Consider the following 23,607-nt stretch of genomic DNA (forward strand, 5'->3'; position numbering starts at 1 on the left):
TAATGAAATTGAATTCTGTGTATCACTGGTGCAAGGGCTGTTGCTCCTGGTAAACTATGTCTACTGGAGCTGCTGAAGCTACAGAATTGCTGCATCATGGTCTGGTACGGCAATTCGAATGCACAGGAACATAAAGAGCTGCAGAGAGTAGTGGACTCAGCCCAATACATCACGGGCGGGCACATCCCTCCCCACCATCGGTAGTATCTACAGGAGAAGGCAACATTCATCATCAAAGATCCCACCATCCGGGTCATGCCATCTTCTCGCAGCTACCATCAGGCAGGAGGTACAGAAGCCTGAAGTCCCACACCACCAGGTTCAAGGACAGTTACTTCCCTTCAACCATTCGGTTCTTGAACCAACCTGCAAATCCCAAATCACTACCTCGGTATAACAACGTTATGACCACTTTGACCACTTTGCACTACAATGGACGTTGTTTTTTTCTTGTTCTAGTTATGTTCTTTCTTGTAAGAATTGTGTTTAATTTACGTTTTTGTTGAGAATGTTGTGTATCTGATGCTATGTGCCGGTGATGCTACTGCAAGTAAGTTTTTCATTGCATCTTTGCACACATGGTCTTGTACAGATGACAATAAACTGGACTTGGACTTTGACTTTGACATGGGGCTGGTGTATTTCTACTGGAACTGCTTGTGTTGCTTGCATTCCTGCTGGAACTGCTGGAGCTACTGATGTTGCTTCTATTATTGCTGGGGCCACTGTTTTTCTTGTGCTGCTGGAGGAGCTTGTGCTTATACTGGATGTGCTTGTTTCCCTGGGGCTGCTGGTATTGTTGTCTGCCCGCCTGACATGCTACTGCAAGAGGTGCTGGAGTTTGTGCTGGAGCTGCTGGTGTTTGCTGTTGCACTCACTGTTGCTCCTGTCTGTGTTACTGGAAGTGCTCAGAACAAACTGCACATCCCAGGAGCTGCATCCCTGAGTGCTGGCATTGTGTCTCGTGGTTCTGCTACTGCTCCTTTTTCTGAATGTTTTGCTTCAGGTGGCTGGCAGCAGCATGAAGCTTCTGCCAATTTTGTAAATACCAGCAGTCAGGAAGATATGTTTCTTGGCAGGAACTCCAGGACCTAACAAATTAATAAATCCAGTTTAAATAAGCACATCATTCCTCAAATGCTTGTGCTTGTGGAGGATGCAATTATTTTTGGAAACTCTCATTTTTATCCTTACAAATAGGGGTTTCTTTCAGTTCTTTCTGCTTAACATTCCCTGGCTTCTTCCGATCTCATTGCTATTTGTGGGAGCTTGCTGTGCACAAATTGCCTGCTGATTTTCCACATTGCAACAGTGACAGCACTTCGAGACTGACTGTAAAGTGTTTTCAGAGGCTCTGAGATTGCAAAAGTCAGTAAACATGGGTTCAATCCTGACCTCCGTTGCAGTCTGCATGGAGTTTGCACATCCTCTCTGTGATCATGTTGGTTTCTCCCCAGTGCCCTGGTTTCCACCCACAGCCCAAGGAATTGCTGGTAGGTTAATTGGCAATTGTAAATTGCCCTTGGTGTGGGTCACGATAGGAGAATTCAGGATGGAGTTGATGCGAATGTGAAGGGGAATAGGTTATAGGGAAATAAGTGGGGGAATGGGATTGGGGGGATTGCTCTGAGAGCCAGCATACTCAACGGGCTGAATAGCTTCCTTCTATATCATAAGGAAATAAAACAAATGCAAATTCTATCATTTCTTTACCTCTGCATTAACTGCCACACAAAATGGGGAGGAACCTCATCGTGAGCTGACTGAGGCGAATGCAGTGCGATCATTTCTAGAGTCACCTTTATTTTGAATTGAGTGCCTCCCAAATGCACAGATTTCCACAGCTCTTACAAACCACTCACACCACAAAAACAGGCCATTCAGCCCAACTGCTCCCTGCTAGTGTTAATTCTCCACACCAGCCTGCTCCGAGCACTTCCATCTCCCCACACGTTCAAATCCTATCCCTTTCTTCTTTGAGTATTGATCAGCTTCCCCTAAAGTCTTTGCTGTTCACTTCAGCCCTTCCTTTTAGGAACCATTTCCATATACACTCTCTGGAGAAAGTGATTTCTCCTGAACGCCTCATTCAATGTATTAGTGGTTAGATTAGAAAAATGAATAGAAAAATGTTGCATTTATTCAGGATCTTTCACAACCTCAGGACAACCCAAAACACTTAACAGACAGTGAAGTAATTTTAAAATAAGACCAAAAAATGCTGTGAACACTCAGCAGGTCAGAAGCATCTGTGGAAGGGGAAACATTAGCTCTAAGTTTCAGTTTAAAGACTCGGTGAGGGGTGTTTCAGTGTTTGCTGTTTTTATCTCATATTTCCAAAATCTGCAGTTTTTTATGATTTTCAAGTACCTTATCATTATTATAACAGAGGAATGTAGCAACCAACTCGTGCACAGCAAGATCTCATAGACAGTAATGTGATATTGGCAAATGATCTACTACGGTGATGATAGATGAGTGATAAATTTTGGCCTAGGAACATTTGAGAGCACTGCCTTGCTCTTTTTTGAACGGTGTGATGAAACCTTTTACATCTTTCTGTGAGGCAAGGTGGAGCCACGGTTAAAATCTCATCTGAAATGTGGAACTCCCGACGGAGAGACATTGTCCCTTCAAGAGAGCAATACTTGCTCCGTAATGCACCAGGAGTGCCAGTCACAATTATGCGCTCAAACCTCTAGAGGGGGACTTGAACTGTTAACTCTCTGACTCAGAGCTCCCACTCAGCCACGGTTAACACTTAAAATGTGGTATAGGTTTCACATGGGACTGACACGCCATCAATGCAGTTGACTGATGCATGCTTCAGTATGTCTGTAGCACCCATCAGGCATGCCAGACAAATGGACACTCCATCAGCAGCATTGCTTATCTCGCCGTATCATCTCCTCAGCAATGCTGGGTATCTGACACGCACGGTTTAGAGAGCTCATTTACAAGGCTAGGTGCTGAGGCACACTCAAAGTCAGGCTGCTTCAGATGAAAGTGAACCCTCCATGTTCTCTGAAGACTTGTCCTAAGGCTACCCTGAGGCGTGAGTATTACAAATCTGTAAATTGTTACCATTTTCTTGATGCGTGCTGTTCACAGACAAGAGCTGACCTTGCGTGAGGACAGACATGCAATGCCAGATGGGAAAGGAATTATTTCCTCTTTCTTGGTTTGAGCCGAACATAAACAGGAACTGTTGCCAAAGCTCCACATTTGTTCTGAAGTCCCCCAGAATTAAAGCTAAATCTCCTCTTTCAATCCAGCCCACTCCGGGGAAGTGAACACTGCCCAGTCCATCATGGGCTCGTCACTTCCTTCCATTCAGTCCATCTTCACAGTGCGTTGCTTCAGGAAGGCTAACAGTATCGTCAAGGATGCCGGCCGCCCTGGCCATTCCCTCTCCTCTCTTCTACCTTCTGGGAGAAGAAACAGGAGCTTGAAAGCCCGGACGTCCAGACTCAGGAACAGCTTCTTCCCCACTAGTATCAGACTTCTAAACCAATCACCTCTTCCGCATCTTCTTCTCAGTGGTACTGCCACGTTCTTGGACTCTTAATCCTACCTCTCTCAGTTATTCCATTATTGTCACTTTAGCATTCTTTTTGCACTACTTCAGACTGCACTGCAATCTTTGCACCAATCTATTGTTTTGCACATCACTGTATTTACTGCTGTACTTATTATTACCGTGTATACTATTTACTCTGTGAGCTTCACACGAACAAGAAATTTCATCTGAACCACAAGACTACAACACAGTGTGTGATCCGATACTGAGCAGCTCAACATCCAGAGTCCCACTGCAGTGCTGAGGGAGTTCTGTACAGTAGAGGGTGTCATCTTTTGGATGAGACATTTAATCAGTACCCACCTGCCATTAAGTGTATGTAGAAGATTGACTGGAGCTACTTCAAGGAAGAGCAAGGGAGCTTGTCCCAGCAATGGCAAATACTTACCTTTTGTTCAACGTCCATAAGGTCATTCAATGCACAGAAAAGTACTGCACAGTTGGGATCGGAGATATTTAGGCCCTCTCAGTGAATCAAATCCATGGGGATTGGTGCTTTGGGTAATTGATGGCGGAGGAGTGGGTAAGCTGTATAGGGGACCTAGTGTCACAGAAAGTAGAACTGCAGCCTCATAGCTCCAGTAACACACTTCTGGTGTCAGCTGTGTGAAGCTTTCACATTCTCACATGGGATTCCTCTGAGTATTCAGTTTCCTCCCACATCCCAAAGATGTGTGGGTTAGTAGGTTAATTTGGCACCGTAAATTTCCCCTAGTGTGAAGATGAGGGGTAGATTCTGAGGGGAGTTGATGAGAATCTGGGAAGAACAGGTTACGGGGATCACTCTGTGACCCAGCATGGACTTGATGGGCTGAAACAGCCTCATTCTTTGACCTAAAGAAATATGATGCGGAGCGAGGAGTGGTGGATCCCAAAGTTACTCCATCGACATATAAAGATATTCTTAGGTCAGAAAGGAGAAAGAAAACTTGCATTTCGATAGCGATTTTCACAGCTTCAGGACGTCTTAAAACACTTGACATCCAATCAAGTACTTTTCAAATTGTAGCCTCTGTTATAATGCAGCAATATATAGGAAAAAAGTCTCCTGCTGTCAGTTGTAGTTATAAATATAATCGACCTTTGTATCAATGTCACCAGCACTTTGCTTGAGGTTTTTCAATTTGCTCCCATGCCTCCTGTTTAAATACGAAAGTGAGGAGCCAGATTCCCTTTCTTGAAGCTGGGGGGAATCACAAGCCTCGAACTTCAATCAAGGTTAGGGGCATTAGGGAAAGTAATGTGAGTACAGGAATCACCGATCTCTGAATCATGACTGCTTCCCAGAAATGCCATAGCACAGTAGAAATTTGTCAGAGGAACAGGTGACAGTGCCTTGCTGCCATTTATCTGGCTTCTGTTCCAACATACTGTGCTGGCACTGAGAAAGTCATGAGTCATAACAAATTCTAGCTTCTACCTGCTGCAGAACTGAAAACCATTTCTTTATGTTGTCAGGTGTTTATTTTCACTTGTCCACAGATCAAGCAGCTCCAGGGATTGTACAATGATAATAGCTCGTACAAGATGGTCCATTAAACAGTTTATATCATCATTGCCTATTTTAAAAGTGACTCTGCATAATCGTCCTTGATGCAATTCATCTCTGTTTGAATCAAAAGCTATTGGACTTTCCTTGCCTTGACTTTAGTTTTAGAGTCATGGAGTTATACAGCACGGAAACAGGCCCTTCAGCCCAGTTGGTCCATGCCAACCAAGGTGCCCCATCCAAGCAAGCCCCATTTGCCCATATTTGGCCCATAACCTTCTAAACCTTTCCAATCCATGAACCTGTCCAACTTTCTTTTAAAAGTTGTTATTGTACCTGCCTCAACTGCTTCCTGTGGTAGCTCCTTCCACATGGATGCCACCCTTTGTGTAAAAAAGTTGTCCCTCATTCTTATTAAATCTTCCCCCTCTCACCTTAAACGTATGCCCTCTATTTCTTGATTCTCCAACCCTGGGAAAAAGACTGAGTGTATTCGCTGTATCTATGCCCCCAATGATTTTAAACACCAAGTTCGGATTGAGATAGTGCTTTACTTTTTTTTAACAGTTTCCACTTAAGATCCAGAACCAGGAGGACTTGATACAAAGATGACTTTGATTGCACTAAACATCTAGAGTGAGACGTCAGTGTCCTCTCCAATGCCAGCACTGAAGCAGTGAGGCAATGTTCACCCGACGTCAATGGTCAGGGCATTGTGTGCACTAAGCAATTGCAACGCTCTCAATTTACTGGGTAAGACTGGAGAGGCCAGAGGAAACAGTTTATACACACCATGGCGGAGACGCTAGAGGCTGGGAAATACTAGCCCTGGATGAGGCAACATGGCATCACGTGAGAGAAGGAAGATCCCATTTTGATGACCTCCATCTCACCTTGCAGGGAGGAAAATAACAGAAAAGGAAACGACACCCGGACATCTCCCATTGCTCACCAGCCGTGGTGTCTATCAGAGCAGCATGAAGAATGGACATTTCAGCCATCAACCTACTCATCTGCAGCTCTCCACTGGATCCATGGAGGAGGATCCCTTGATCATGAGGATTCTCTGACCACTTTAGTGGTGTTGAACTAATGTTGGTCGGGATACTGGGACAACACCCCAGCTCATTGAACTAGTGTTGCTGAATCTTTTGAGTGCATGTGAGAGGGCTGACTAGGCTTCGATTTAATGTCTTCACTGAAAGAGGATGCTTCTAACACTAGTGCCAGTAGATTATGAGCTCAAGGTTCTGATGCTGAATCCCACAAAGTGCTGAGTCAGAGAGGAGATATCTACCTGTCAAGCTAGGGATGACACAACAGTCATGGATTTCCTTCTTCATCTCCAGTCCCACCACTCTCAGATGACAAAGACATGATGTGAGACTATCCTGGGAGTAACACACACAGATACTTCCTCCTCAGTACAGATTGGGTTTTGCCAGCATTCATCTCACAATGACCATCAATAGATTATGTAGTCATTATCACATCACTGTGGGCACTTGCTGTGCAAAGTTCGTGCCAAGATTCCAACTTTTCAAGAATGACCACTCAATGTATGTCAGTGGCTGTGAAATACTTCAGAGGATCCCAAGGCTGTTAAAGGTACTATAAAAATTCAAGTCTTCCTTTCTTCAACAAGCTGGCTGGGTCACTCTGTTCTTTCTGCTCCGCCTCTAAATACATTTCTCAAATTGGGTTGGCGTCTATCCCATGCAGCATGAGAACTTGGATCTTTAATACCATGGAGGAATTCAAAATTCAAATTGTAACTCAAGTTTAGAATGAGATCACCAGCTTAGAATTCCCACACTTAGCAAATTACTGCCCCTTGCACTCGATGGAAGCTGATCTCCATTAAAAGTGAACTCTGGTTGACACACCTCCATCCTGCACTTTCGAGGGGTTCTCCTGCCAGATTCTGTTCCCGAAGGCCTTTGTTTTATGTTGGGGTTACAGGCTGTCAAATTAACTCCAGCATTGCACCCATGTTGTCACTTCATGCAGAAATCTCAAGTCTAAGTGCTGATGGGCCATCCATCAATGCAAGGCAGCACAGTTGAATCCAAACATTCTCTTAGCTGACACACACACAAGTAAGAGGTGTCTCTTAAGATCCGATGGATCAGGACCGTGAGCCCTGTCCAATTTCTCTTCCCCCTAACCCAAAATGCTCCTGCAGTTATGTTCATTACCCCCACTGCACTTTCTTTGTAACTGTAACACTATATTCTGCATTCTGATATTGCTTTTCCCTTGTACTACCTCGATGTATGTTGTGAAATGATCTGTATGGATGGCATGCAAAACAAAGATTTTCACTGTACCTCAGTACATGTGACAATAATAAACCAATTACTAATTGCACAGACCAGCCAACACCTTGCTGCTTGTCTAAGTACCTCAGGTGGGTAGTCCACTTAGCTAACTGGGCCTATGAATAATAACAGAAACATACATTTGCATAGCACCTTTAATGTAATAAAACATCCAAAGGATTTTCAAACAAAATCTAACACTGAACAAAACAGGCAGCCTACAATGTCCTCATTTTAGGAAATATCTTAAAGAAAGAGAAAAGGTAGAGAAACTTATGGAAAGAGTTTCAGAGCTTGGGTAGCTGAGGGAATGGCCATCCATGGTGGAACAATGAAAGCTCAGAAGTTTATTCCCTGATTTTCTCTCTTCTCTCGACCCACAGTCATTCTCTGTCATGCCTCCTTCCTTTTTGATTTTACAGTCACAGACTTTTTCCCTTTCTTCCATGGCCTCTTGTGCTCTCGTTCTCTCCGTTTCGTTCCCCTCTCCTACAAGCCTATTTTCATCTTTTCTCGCTGAATCTTATCATAAGTGGTCTGTGAGTAGGGGGAGAGGCAGAAGGGTTTCTATTTCAGCTAAGTTTCTGCAGCGGTGGGGGGAGGCAAGGATACAGCCTCCCCGAAGACAATCACTCTGACAGCAAACCTGTTCCAGAGAGCAGAGGCGATCAGAATGCAAACACTGAACCCATCAGCGCTGCAGCTCCAGGCTGCAGCATAATTGACTGGGAACGCACAGAGTGAGACCGAAGAATTGTCAGTGGGAAAATGAACTGTCACCTTGGATTTTTCATTGCAATTGCTGCTATGAAATGTGGCTTTGAACCATGTGACCCATCACTGATTGAGTTCCGTTATCTGAGGATACTGTGAGCTAGTCAGCTTATTTGCAGCCTCTGTAATTCAGCTCATCATTCTCGAGGTTCAAAGGATTTTTTTTAACCATACATGTAGCTCTGTTGTTCAAAGCAGAAACAAGCCTACCTAAGCAGTCACTTAACTTTCTCCTACAGGGAGCTGATAGACCACCATCATCTCAGCATACCTACACCATCTGCACACAGGGCTTTCAGAAAGATTCAGGCCACTTTTGCATTAATTGCACTGTCAATATTAGTTCGCAGGCCTTGAATTGAATAATAATGTCATTCCGCTCCCTGCAACTGATGCAGACGATGACATTGCTGAAGGAAAGGGATGCTCTTGGCTTCTAATGTTCCTCAGGTCGTGATAGCGTCCGCATTGAGTGCATGTGGGACACAATCTTTGACACAGTAATAGCCAAAGTCTCGAAGGAAATCACCTTAATGTAACAGAGCTTCTTGGCTGGGATCACTTGCAGTGCCACAAAGACTCACTGCTGACAAGACATCTGTGCTTTCTTTGCAAGTGGCTTTATTAAGGACGTAATGCAGTTATAGATATATTTTAAAAAGAAAGCCTTGCATTTACATGACCCCTTTTGCAACTTCAGGATGTTCCAAATCACTTTACAACAAATGAAGTTCTATTTGAATGGAATGACTGTTGTAATGCACAATATCATGCACAGCAAGCTCCCACTAACAGCAAAGTTTAATGATTGGATCACCTGTTTTCTGATGTTGATTGAGGAATCAGTTTTGGTCAGAATTTCCCTGCTGTTCAAAATAGTGCCCAGGAGTTTCTTTACAGCCCCCAAGAGGGCAGAAGGAGTCTTGGTTTAATGCCTCCACCAAGACAACTGCCCCAGCAATGGCACCCTCCCTCAGTAATGCACTGGCAGCATCAGTTAGGACTTCATGATCGACTCTCCGAAGTGAGACTTGAACCCACAACTTTTCATCTCAATGCTACCCACTGAAACACAACTGATGGTTCGAAAGCCATTTTTGCCTCTACCTCCGCAGAAACCACTGGTGTGGCCTATTGTCTGGTTCCACAAGAGAAGGCTGCCTCTAGTACCCACAAATGACCACTCTTTGTGTGTCTATTGGCAAGCTATTTGACTACAGTGGGCATCACAGTGGAGCCTAATCTTCTCTGCCTCATACTTTCCATCAAGACCCATTTAGTCCTAACCAGGTGCAGAATATTACCTTGCATGGTGAAGCAGATCGTAGTGCCCCAGCTCAGCACCACTGAGTTAGCAGAGACCACAGATCCAATCTGATACTTACTGTCTGTGGGATTCAGTAGCACACAATTACCTCGTCATTGGAGTTTTTGCTGTGTAAGGTAATTCTTTGCTGTCCTAATGGAAATACCAGTGGAGGAAGAGGCCTATCAGCCCTTCAAGCCTGTTCTGAAATTCAGTTAGATCATGGCTTACTGACCTATTCTGGTTTGATAACTACTAATCCCTTAGATAAAGGAAATCTACCAGTCCACCTTTTGTAATTTTCAATTACCTCCCCCCCCCCCCCATCACTGCCCAGATCTTGGGAGAGGGTGTTCTCAGTTCCCACTGTTCCTTGTCTGAAGAGCTTGCTGACATCCATTTAACCAGCCCAGTTCAAATTTTAAGGTTCTGCTCCCATTGTTCTGGACTCCCCCCCAACCAGAGGATATAATTCCTCTCTGCCTACCTCATCAACTTTTTTAATTACCTTGAATGGCTAATTTGATTAAATTGTGTATTTATTCTGAGGCGCGATGCAAGCTTTATGATGTCGTTCCTTTCACCTTGTCTGGAGGCTGTGCCTTCCTTTGCCTTGCATTCCATACAGGGTCCGGGCCGATTGATGGGTGAATGGGTGAGCAGGTCTTGGGCCTCGTTACTGTTCCCTTCAAATAAATTGAGCTGCAGATTGGATGCGTTGTTTGCCTCTCGGCTATTGGCTTGGTCACGATGCCCTGCGCAGTCAAATGGGCAACGGCTCAATGCCTTCAGAAGGAGAGAGAGAGGAAAAAGACAAAAGAGGAAATCATCAGACCATAACCACATAAAACTGGCAGCGAGAACAGGCTACAGAATCAGATGGGTGAGCAATTAAATTATTAATCAGAGCGGAGTGAGAGGGCATATGACAGAGTCTCCCTGGCTACTCACTCAACGAGAGTACAGCAAAAGTTTAAGCGCAAAGTTAACGTCTGGAATTAAGCTATTTAACCCTCTGTGCTCTCTTCAGCCTTCTGTTGTTACTGAGTTAATAGGTGCATATGAAAGCAGGAGTCAGTGCTGTCAGGGTTTGATGCTGATGTGTGTTGATGTTAATGGTGCTTGCTGGGATATTTCATTATGGGCTGATGTACCTGTTTGTCATTCTTACATCGCTGCATGGTTTTCTGCCAGCTATAGGAACTGCTGCTGATTTTCTGGCTGCTTTTTCCAAGAGGGAGCTGCTTAACCCCTCAGGTCCATGCACACAATGAATGGAGCTCCTCAATGTTGACCCTTTCGAGGCACTGGCCTTCTGCTGGGATTACACTAACTGGCAAGCCCTCTAGAACCTTGTCCAACTGTGAAAGGGTAAGGCAGACTGTAAGAATGGCAACAAAACGGTCTAGAGGTCTTGCAACTGATACAGATTCATACACATTTGGCAGGAGACAAGAACTGGATGGTGGTTGCAAGTGGGAACCATGACTGATTGTACCTTTTCCTTCCAGAAGCATCCTCACCCTCTCGACACAACAGTGCTCATTCCAGACTGCTAACTTTGATCATCCACCAATGATGTACAAGTGTTAAGTCTGGCCCTCTTTCCTCTGAGTTAGGAGATTATGGGTTCAATCCCCACACCATGAGTCTGAGCTCACTTCCCACTGCAGTGCACTGCACTGTCGGAGGAGCCGTCATTCAGTTAAGTTTGAGGCTCTGTCTCATAGGTAGATGGAAAAGATCTTGTGGTTCTATTTCAGCTGCCCAGGACCTAATCTCTCAAGGCTCGGAATCCTGCATCGAGTAACTCACCTCCTAACTCCTCAGAGCCTGTTCACCATCTACAAGTCAGGAATGTGATGAAATAGTCTCCACTTGACTGGATGGATGCGTCTTCAACAATACTCAAGAACCTTGACATCATAAAGGACATAGCAGCCCATCCACACATTCACTCAATCCACCACCAACATACGGTAGCGGCAGTTTGTACCATCTACAGGATGCACTGCAGCAACTCACCAAGACTCCTTCAACAGTATCTTAGAAACCCACCGCCTCTATCAGCTAGAATAACAAGGATAGCAAAGGCACGGGGAACAACACCCCCTGGAAGTTGCCCTCTGAGCCACACTCCATCCTGACTTGGGAGTATATTGCCATTCCTTCACTGTCACTGGGTCAAAATCCTGGAACTCCCTCCCTAACAACACTGTGGCTGTACCCACACCTCATGTACTGCTGCAGTGCAAGAAGGAAGCTCACTACCACCTTCTCAAGGACAACTAGGGATGGGCTCAGCCTGTGAAGCCCAAATCCCTTGAATGAACATAATAAAGAAACATCTGTCTCTGTACATCTCTTTATTCCACTCTGTAGAAACGTCACCCCGTAAACAAACCTTTGGTCACCTGCTCCAATATCTCCACATGTGGCTCCACTTCAGTCCAATGACAAACACTTTGCTCCATTAAAGAAGCGACGTAGCCAGAAGATGCACTGGAGTGCGACTAATTTTGAGCCAAGTTTGGGAACTATTAAAGTTTTAACATCACTATCAGCCAAGCCCACCCATTTGGTTGTTAGTATCAAGCCAAGTTCGACTTTAATGCCGTCGATCTGAAATTCGTCCTGTACTGGGTGGGTCTGTTCCTTAGGCAGAGCCCGGCACGGCTCTCCCTCACACGTAAGTGCAGAGGGAGGGATTAAAGCATATTGCTGGCCAACGCTGAGCCCACATTACAATGAGCTGGAGACAACAAACAATCTGCTGGAGGAACTCAGTGGGTCGAGCAGTATCTGTGGGAGGAAAGGAACTGTCAATGTTTCGGGTTGAAACCCTGTATCAGGACTGGACTTACAATGGGCTGAATTTGCACCGAATGGGTAAATGTTCCTGGCCCCCTGACACCATGGGGAGACCTGAGAGTGGGGCCAGGCTTAAAGACTGATGACACCGTCAAATCTTCCAGGGTGAACAGGGGTAATAATCACGCAGGGAAGAGCTGCTCGGAGGATTCTGCCTCTGCCTGGCCATCACTGTTGGTCAGAATCCTCTCGCACATGAAGAATCGGCAGGATTGCCATGCCTCAGCCCAAGGGACACGTTGTGTCTCACAGTGGGAATTACAATTTCAAAGAACGTACCCATCCCATCAGCAGGATGTGTCTCATCTCCCGCTCCACGCAGAGGCCACTTGGTCTTTCTGCTTTCCCAGAGGGTTGCTTTGTGAGAATATGGAAGTCTTACGGAGATGGGGGTGGGGTGGTGGCAATCAAAACCGGGAGCCGGAGCGATGGACAACAACGTGTCTGAGGCCTAATCGGCCTGCCATCACAGTGAACACTGTGTCTGCTCATCAGGAGCACATCAGTCTGTCACCCCTGACAGCTGGGCCAGAACGAGTCATCATCAATTCTCTCAATGCAACTAAAACAATTGATTGAACGTCAGGCAGTTCAGGCTTCAAACTACTTACATTCAGAAAGCCAGCACACAGAGGTACGACTGTGATCCCATTAAATGTCAAGGTAGTCTTCACAGCAAACACCTTTTGTAATTCTTCAGCACCGTAAATGTCATAAATCTTAACATAAAGCACAACACAACAACAATCAGTGTGATTCAGCACAGCGCTGGTCACGAAGGCAGAGAGTTTACAGTCAGCAGTGCTTCAATGCCAGTTTAATTAAAACCAAGTTAAAATAAAAAAATCATGGCAAAGAGTTGTAAAACTTGTAAAATCATGTCATGTAAAGACTTGTAAAATCATGTCAGAGTTCCAATTAACAATCCAGAGGTTATGAGAGTTTCTGTGAGTGAGTTTTTCTGATTTGGGAAACGGTGAGGTTGAAACTCACCCAAAGTTACATTCACTAAGTGCAAAATACAGAGATCTGCTTCTGAAACTAGGTTCCATTGAAGTGAACAGAACAATCAGCATCCACTGCAGCACTGAGGGACTGAGGGTGAATTCCCAGCCCAATGCCTTTTTAACTGCAGCCTCTGAAGCTTTATCATGTAATTGATTGGCCCATTCACTGGTTCACCACATTCTCTCTCCATGAAGCACCTGTTGATCTAAAGTTTCACAATGTGACAGAGCTGACCGAGAGCTGTCATTCCCCCTGTAACTCAGAATACAGAAAAGTTACAAAATGCAGATGAGCCACTCAGCCCATTCAGTGTCTGTTATGTTCACACTCTCTGTGGGCCCGTGGCCCTGATCACTTGTTTCTGGGACTAGTGATCTCCTGGGTGGCCTTCAGGAGGGATCACAGGCTGTTAATCAACTAAACTGTGACTCTCCGTAATGGGTGGGAGATGGTAGACACAGGAGAAATCATTGTGTCCAATCAATTTTAGACTTTTAATTTGTCAAGGCCAATTCTGATTTGGCATTCTCTTCTTGCAGAGATCTTTGTTTTGTTTGAGAAACTAGTAAACCACAGTTTATTAATTGGTTCTTTCCAAAAAGTAACACCCGGTTTCCACTTTTCCTACTCCTCATCATGGGCTGAAGAGCCTGGTCCCGCTCTGTACTGTTCCAATCTGTTTTTGCTTTTTGATCCTGTAAGTGAATTCCACTTCCAGTTCTTCTGCTCTCCACCTGCCCAGCTCCATCTTTTCATTATTTTAAACACATGTCCGCTGTGATCTGAATTGATCCAAACTATGTAAAACCACATTTTCCAAACCCTCCTCAATATTTTTATTTCCTTTTGCAAGCCAACAGTCCATCCACAGACACTTATTGGAACAACAGCCTTCTGTGCTGTAGTTTTCTCCGATTCTATAATTGCACTTTTCCAGCAAGTCAACATAGAACCCATCTAAAATCCCTGGCCTAGAAATATTACCACAAGGCACAACCTGTGGCAACATGAAAGAATTTAATCAGAAACCTGATCGCTGAAAATGAACAGGCACTCACTCTGTGTTTAATGAAAGTTGTCAAGTTGCTTCCGGGTCCTCTGAGTGTGTGGCATGCTTGCAAATGGATGCACAGTCATGTCCAATGGTGAAGCATGCAATTTGGGAGACAACTTATACAAAGGTCGCCTGTGTTTGCCTGACTCGTGAACTGCACAGCGAATGTGAGGCCTGTTTCAGTGAGCGTGGAAGGGGACCAAGTGAGAAGCGGTGGAGCCTTTCGCTCGGACCTGTCACCTTCTGTACTCACTCCTCGAAGCGGATTTCAGTTCACTTCCCACCACCTGACCCCAGTCTGCTCAAAGACTCAAACCCTCCTACCTGCCCCACTGCACCCTCCCCTCAAAAAGTATTGCTATCACACTCTCCTCCACTCCACCACCACACCACCCCCCGCCCCCTGCTCTCCCCACACCCAGCGGCACCCAACCTCAACCATGGGGCTTCTGACTTCTCCTGAATAAAGATCGGACCCTCTGCTCGTCCACAGCTTGTACCCCACAACCTAACCCGCCTTCCCTCCTTGCCATGCAGTGGCAGAGTGAGTAGAGGAAAGGCCTTTGAGCCTCTTTGGACATGTAGAACCTTCTGTTCATAAAGTCATGCTCTGAACAATCCATGCTGGCTTTCTCTAAGCAATCCCACTCTTCTCCAAGTGACTGCTAATTCTGTCCCTCCAGATTGTTTCAGGTATTTTTGCAACCATCAATATATAATCTGTTGTGTATAACTTCATAACAGTGGGAGGCCCATGCATAGCACACATGTAGCCCATTTCACATTGCTGTTTTAACATGCCTTTCCCAGAATGGAACAATTTTCACTGAAGAGGAATCAACAATTATGGGGAACAGGCAGGAAAATGGAGTTAAGGCCTTTGACCAGCTCAGCAATGCCCTTTTTGTTTGACACAGCAGACTTGATGGACTCTATGTTGTCAATTGGAGAACGGCCAATTTCATTGGCATGAGAACGGATCTGGCCCAAGTAAACAGGAATCAAATCTTGGCAGGCAAAACTGTAATTGAACAAGAGGAGGCCTTTAAAGTGGAGATGTTTCAGCTATGTCCAGGTACATCCCCGTGAAGGAAAATTAAAGCCAGATCTCCCTGGGTGAACAAAACAATAGAGAACAAAACAGAGCAGAAAGAAAAATCAAAGTACTGATACCCGATTGTTAATACAAGTCAGGTCTAGACTGGCGACGAAAGGTTCAGAGGGAACTGAAAAACGAAATAAGAGAAGCAAAGAGAGAGCATATGAAAAGAATGGTAGCAAAAGTGAAAGGAAATCCAAAAATATCCTTTCAGCATGCAGACTGGAAAAAGGTTGCAAGAGGAGAGGTAGAGCTGAATGGAGACCAAAAATACATTTACTCATGGAGATGAAGGGTATGGCTGAGGCATTACATGAATATGTTACATGACATTACATGAGGCATCACACCTTCTTGCAGCTCCCACTGGGCAAGAGAAACAGAAGCTTGAAGTCCCACACCACCAGGTTCAAGAACAGCTACTTCCTTTCAACCATTCGGTTCTTGAACCAACCTGCACAATCCTCATCACTACAGTTTAGCAAGACTATGTCCATTTTGATCACTTTACACTAAAGTGGACTTTTATTTGTTCTAATTGTGTTCTTTCTTGTAAAAACTGTGTGCAATTTATGTTTAATTTATGTTTTTCTTGTGAATGCTGCTTTTATGATACTATGTGCCTATGATGCTGCTGCAAGTAAGTTTTTCATTGCACCTGTGCACACATGGACTTGTGCGTATGACAATAAACCTGACTTTGACTTTGAATACTTTACATCAGTCTTCACCAAAGAAGAAGATGCTGCTGGAGTCTCAGCAAAGGAAGACGTAGTTGAAATTTGGTATAGGCTAAATTTTGTTAAAGAGAAGAATCCACTTAAAGTGGATAAGTCACTTGGTCCACAGAGATACATACCAGTAGCTGAGGGGAGAAAATTGAAGAGGCTCTGATCAGAATCTCCCAGACATCTTTAGAATCAGGGCACTGTCCAAGGACTGGGAAATTGTAAGTGTTCCATCCCTGTTCAAAAAGGATGTCAAAATAAACCCAGAAACTACAGAACAGTCATCTTAACATCGGTGGTTGTAAAAATACTGTCCCTCCAGAAACAATCTGGAGGGATAGAATTAGCAGTCCTTTGGACAAGTGTGGGATTGCTTCAAGAAAGTCAGCATGGATTGTTCAAAGTAAATCATTCCTAATTCTTTGATAGAGTTTTTTTAATGAAATAAGAAATAAGTTTGTTGAAAGAGCTGTGGTTGATATGGTATATGTGGACTTTCAAAACAGAGTTTGAAAAAATACCATATTAAACCTATAGAATCAATTGTAACCACATAGGTATAAAATTGGCTAAGTAACAGGAAGCAAGAAAGCTTGTTTTTCAGATGAGGGAAGTACGGAGTTGACATTTCCCAGGGGTAGTATGCGACCACCATTTTTCCTTATACGTAATGATGAGTTTGACAAGTGTATTGGACCCACTTTCCAAATATGCAGATGACAAAACTGGGAGGCATCATGAACAGTGAGGAGGTTTCTAAGAGACCTCTTGGAACATAAGAACACAAGAGCACAAGAAAATAGGAGCAGGGACCTCAAGCCTGTCCCACCATTCAATGTGATCATGGCTGCTCAATGCAGACCTCAACTCCTCTCTGTGCTAGTTCCACATAGCCCTCAATTCTTCGACCTTTCAAATATTTATCCATCTCCACCTTAACTATATCTAATGATCTGGCCTCCACCACTCTGGGCGGCGGAGAGTTCCAGAGATTCAGGAGTATAGATGAGCTGGTGGAATGGGTGGATGAAATTTAATGTTGATGTCTATAGAAGGGGTGCGTTAAGATAGCAGGACTTAAAATCCAGCGAGTTCAAATCCTACCAATGGCCCCTGTAGAATTTAAATTAAGATAAATAAAGGAAGAAGTAGTCATTGAGAATGATGATCATAAAACTGCCAGATGGTTGTAATTCACTGATGCTCTTCAGGGAAAAGAATTGTCTGGCCGAGACGTGACTTTAGCCCCACCAAAGTGGTTGATACTGAAGTAACTGAGCAGGCCACTCAATTCAAGGGTAATGAGGGACACACAATAAATACTGGCTTTACCAATGACACCTCAGCCCCATAAAATGAACTTAGAAATAGTAAAATGCTGCATTTTAGAAGGAAGAATGAACAGAAGCAAAATAAACTACAGCACACAATTCTAAATGGCATTTAAGAATGGGGAGATCTGGGGGTAGATGTTCATCATTCGTTGGAAGTGGCAGGGCAAGTTGGGAAAGTGGTTGCAAAACTGTGTGGGATCCAGGGCCTTATAAAAGGAGGCACAGAGCAGAAGAGAAAGGATGTCTTGATGAACCTTTATAAAGCATTGGTTCAGCCACAGCTACATTACTTTGTCTAGTTCTGGGTGATATACAATAGGGAGATGTAAAAGCTTTAGAGAGGGTGAAGAAGAAATTTACCAACACGATTCCAGAGATAAAGGAATTTAGTTTGAAAGGTACATTGGAGAAGTTGAGGTGGCTTCCTGGAACAGGTTGCCAGAAGATCTGGTGGAAGTACTTAGAAAGAGGAAGGGTAGAAATGGTGTTGACAGATAAAAGCATTTCCCATTGGAGAAAGGGTCCAGAATCATGGAACGAAGGTAATTGGTAAAAGAACTAAAAGTGACAAGAGGATAAACTTTCGTGCACAGCGACTGACTGGGGTCCAGAATGCACTGCCATGGGGGAGCATTCAGAAGGGAGCTGGGTAATTAAACAAAAGGGAAAAAAGTTCCAGGGTTCTGAGCAGAGGGTGGCAGAATGGAACCACCTGGATTTCTCTTAGACAGAGCCAGCACAGACATAATGGACTGAAAGGCCTCCATGCTGCAACAATTGTGTGATTCCTTGATCATCTACAGCAGACATCGGTCCCTGCTTCCAAAGTAATTTCAACTCCTGTCTTTGGTCTAACCTTCAATGCTGCACACGGTCTTGAAATGAAGTTTTATTAAAGTTTTATCTCAGCTCAGTGGCATCACCTGCCATTCTTATTCTGTGCTTCTTGTGATAAAAACAGAAGTTATAAATGATTCTTCCACAGATTCTCTCCACAGATGCTGCTTGACCAGTTGAGTATTTCCAGTATTTTGTTTTTATTTCAGATCTTCAGCACCTACAGTATTTTAGTTTTACTTCTGAAATTCCAGTGTGTGTTTTTTCAATGGTCTTGCCAACTTGAGGAGCTGGCTTTAAATTCTTGCATCCCTGCCCCCACCAAATCCCTCTGCTCTTCATTAACACTGTGTGTACTTCCACTCACACTATAATTATGTGTTTTTCTTTGAGCAAATTGCTTCTTTTAAAACTGACTCCTATCTGACACCCTCAAGGCAACCTGAGCAGTTTGACAATCATGGATTGATAACTCTGGCCTGTACACGCTCACTCCTTTATTCTGTGACACTGAACACACTGTCCAGCCAGCTTCTTGGCTCGTTTCCACCTCTGCTTTGTACAGAGCTGAATGATTTCAATCAACATCGGAGTTCTGGGGCCTGGGAGTGCTCTTGTTCCAAACCTTCATGGAAAGTGTGCTGGAATGCAGATGATAGGAGGGGCCCGGAGCAGGCACTGTGTGCAATGTGATTTACCCCTGGCTTTTGTACAGTGAGCATCCAGAGGGGAAAAGTCCCGTCATTCGGCTGGGTTTAATAAAGGTGCATGCTCAGTAAGTGGTCAGTGTCTTCAGCAGAGGGGGCACTGCCTGTCAGTACACACCAACACGAACTCACATAGATACAAAAACACACATGCAGGCATATGCACATACAAATACATGCACACACATGTATGCACACAGAAACATACACACAGAACACAGAACATAGAACAGTACAGCACAGGACCAGCCCCTTCAACCCACAATGTCTGTGCCAACCATGATGCCAATTGAAACTGCACATCCACCCGCACATGATCCATATCCGTCCATTCCCGGCCTGTTCATGTGTCTGTCTAAATGCCTCTTAAATGTTGCTATAGTTTCTGCTTCCACAACCACCCCTGGTGGCAGCCCGTTCCGGGCACCTACCACTCTCTGTGTAAAAAACTTGCCTTGCACATCTTTAAACTTTCCCCCCTCTCACCTTAAACCTATGCCATCTAGTATTTGACATTTCCACCCTGGGAAAAAGACCCTGACAGTCTACCCTATCTATTCCTCTCATAATTTTATATTCTCCTATCAGGTTGTCCCTCAGTGTCTGGCACTCCAGAGAAAACAATCCAAGTTTGTCCAACCTCTCTTTATAGCTAATAATCTCACAAACAGACAACATCCTGGTGAACCTCTTCTGCACCCTTTCCAAAGCCTCCACATCCTTCCTGTAATGCAGAGACCAGAATTGCACACAATGCTCCAAACTTTACCAGTTTTATACAGCTGCATCATATACACGCACGACACACTTAAATACATACACACATATCTGTGTACATACCCACATTCCCACACACACACACAAATGTGCATGTGCATGTAGACATACTATCACAGACACAGACATACACTAACACACACAAGCATACATACACACATGCACTTATTCAAGCGCATGCACATGCTCTGACCCCATGCATGCATGTGTGGATGTACACACACACACACACACACACACACACACACACACACACACACACACACACACACACACACACACACACACACACACACACACACACACCATAAGGCATGAAGCTATTGCAAAGGAAGCAGCGGTAACAGCTGCCATTAAGATCTGCAGCTGCTGTTCCGCAGTTACCATATTCCGCATTTAACTTCAGGGACTGGGAACAATATTTTCTTTTTTTTTGGGAAAGAAAAACCTTTCTCACATTGCAAATGCTGAGATTTCTTTCTCATTCAGGCATCAGGGTTCATGAACTCCTTCCGGCGAGAGATACAATGGACCTTGCTCCCGAGACACAGCTATAGAGAAGACACTGAAATGGGTTCCCCATCATCAATAACATGAGCTGTGACAGTGATGAAGGCATCACAAAGTGGGCCCTGCCTTGGACCTGTCACTTGGATTCAGCCACAATGCTCTTGCCTGCAGGACCCCAGTGAGTGTTGTAGTGTTGTAATCCAGGGTCGGGGGTGGGGGGGGTTGTTGGTCACGAGGGGGAGAGTAAAGAGAAAATGCACAGTTTTCTTCCGATATTTGGTGATCTGCAGCTGCTCAACTAAGTGAAATTGCAGCTTTGCCTTCAGGCAATGCACCTCCTGACGAGTCATAAAGTGAGATCAGTTTGTGTCGACAGCAAAGGCTGTCTGGAGTTAATATGGGGAGCTGGAAAGGTAACTGGTAACAAACCAGAGTTCAGATCTTAACAAAATGCCTCCTGGACAATACACAGAGTTATTGCATTCCAATCAGCACTTCAGATTCACATTCTAGCTCTGACTCTCAATTGTTTGATTTTTGATGCATTTCTGCAGCAATGAAGCACACTAATTCAGCAAAGATATCAGGTGAAAAGAAGAGTCCGTTGTCTCTGGGTCAGAAGGTTGTGGGTTCAAGCTACACTCTGAAAAACACCCCAACTAACTGATGCACAATATCTTCAATGTTGTCAATAATTCAAGGGGCTTTACTTAGGAGAAGAAGACTCCAATAGCAGCAAACGAAATAAAGCAGCCATTATTGGAAACACTCAGCAGGTCAGACAACATCTGTGGAGAGAGGTAGATTTAACATTTCAGCTCAATTATTGGCTTGTATGTTTAGTCCATGTTTCTCACTCCATAGATGCTGCCTGACCTTCTATTTCCAGAATATTACATTTAATTTCAGATTTCCAGCATCTGCAGTTTTTTTACATCTCAAACAATGAGAAACATGTGCTTTTTTAGCAGCTTTACTATAGTGAGTCCTTCAGCAGAGTGTTACCAGGCAACATTTGATCCACATAAGGGATTGCTGGCCAAAGAAAGAGATTATAGAGGAGTAGAGGCTTGAGGAGGATGAGCTCTACTTTATGAAAGGTGGAGAATGTGAAGTGATCAAGAAAAGTTTGGAATGGCTGAGTCTGACTTGGAAATCCAGAGACATGTCCAAATCATTGTCTGCCCAAGACCACAAGAAACTGCAGAGGGTTGTGGACATAGCTCAGCACATCACGGAAAAGAGCCTCCCCTCCATGTACTCTGTCTACACTTCTTGCTGCCTCTGTAAAGCAGCCAACATAATCAAAGACCCCACCCACCCTGGACATTTTCTCTTCTCCCCCCTCCCAAAGGGCAGAAGATACAAAAGTATGAAAGCACGTACCACCAGGCTCAAAGACAGATTCTAACCTACTGTTATAAGACTATTGAATAGTCCCCTAGTACAATAAGGTGGACTCTTGACCTCACAATCTACCTTATTAAGGCCTTGCACCTTATTTGCCTGCATTGCACTTTCTCTGTAACTGTAACACTATATTCTGCATTCTGTTATTGCTTTTCCCTTGTACTACCTCAATGCACTGATGTGATGACATGATCTGTATGGATGGCATACAAAACAAAGTTTTTCACTGTACCTCTCTGCATGTGACGATAATAAATCAATTTAGCAATTTACCAGTTTACCAATTTAAAAATCCACCACTGTACCTGTGGAATTTAAACAGCGATTGTGATTCACCACATTATCTTTATGGTATGATTTAGTAAGTGTGACCATATCAGGCAATCATTTCATCAGTTTGTGGGACAGTTATCCTAATCAAACAACAGTCTCCAAGTGTTCATGAGAGGCACTTTCCAAGTCATTTTGGCTGCGTATGACGACAGGATGTCCCAATGGGGTGTGTAATTCAGTACAGGTTGATTTGTCTGGTTTTGTCCTTGTTCTATTTCAGTGCAGTTGTCTGATACAATTCAGTGACTTGCTGGGCCATTTCAGAGAGCAGTTTAGAGTCAATCACATTGGTGGGTCTGGAGTCACATATAGATTGGCAGGTTTTCCCCCCTGAAGGACAGTAATGAACCAGATGAGTCATTGGAACAATCTTTAGTCCAGGTTAAGTGTCTCAACCCCAAATGTTGACTGTCCACTTCCCTCCACAGATGCTGCCTGACCTGCAGATTTCCTCCAGTGTCTTGCTTGTTGCTTGAGAACAATCTGCTGGTTTGATCCTCACCATTACTGAGTCTAGATCTTTTCTCCTCTAATGTCCTCATCCTCACCAAACTATTCTGTTGCAGATACATCTGAATGTGATCACATTGTGGATGTGAGAAGTCCATGTGGAGGCAAAGTCCCATCTTCACTCAGAGGGAGGACACTCTCTATTATGCTGTGTGACACTATAATTATATTTTAAAGGCAATAGGACATAATATGTTGTCAAAATAACAATGAGCTTAATAGCATTCACCAAAATTCAAATCTTCAGCCTCAGGTAATGTTCTAAAAGTTGCTGCCTAGTTGTGTGCCTCTGGGACAACAGTATCCTGTTCCATAGTTCCATTTCAATCGGCTGAATATGGTGAAATTGCTGCATCTGTACAGTTGAAATGAATCAAACCTGCCACATTTGAGGCTTGTCCATTAAACTCTGAACACCCTTTCAATGATGAGTTAATGACAGACAGTCAATTTTTCTGGCACTGAAAATTAACTATTAGATCTGTGGAGAAGCTTGGGTTTTAATTGTGGAAGATTTTAAAAATGCCAGAAGATGATAGAAGGAGGCCATTAGGCCCAGCAAGTCCATGCTCCAAGAGCATCCCATACCCTCACTCATTTCCCCATAACCTACTCTCTTTTACTTTTCATGCCTGTCTCTTTTTCTTCCTAAGTTCCTCTTACTTAATCCAACGTTCCTCACTTTTTCTTCTGGCGAAGTCACCCACTATGATTAACATTTGCTTCTTGGTCTATGCATCAATAATTTCACAGCACTTCTATCTGGCTTGTTAATAAGATATCCAATTGCTCATCCTGTTCATTCAGTTCCCTGAGCGGTTTGTTCCCTTTGAAGTTAGCACCTTGCAATTACAGCGAATTGTCATGCAATAAATCTCAATATCAAGGTCAGTGCTTAAGAAGAGATTTCAAAATCAACTCCAGCAAAATTCTGGCCCATCTAATGGACTGGCAAAGCC

Source organism: Pristis pectinata, chromosome 25, assembly GCF_009764475.1.
Source record: "Pristis pectinata isolate sPriPec2 chromosome 25, sPriPec2.1.pri, whole genome shotgun sequence".
Classification (NCBI taxonomy): Eukaryota; Metazoa; Chordata; class Chondrichthyes; order Rhinopristiformes; family Pristidae; genus Pristis; species Pristis pectinata.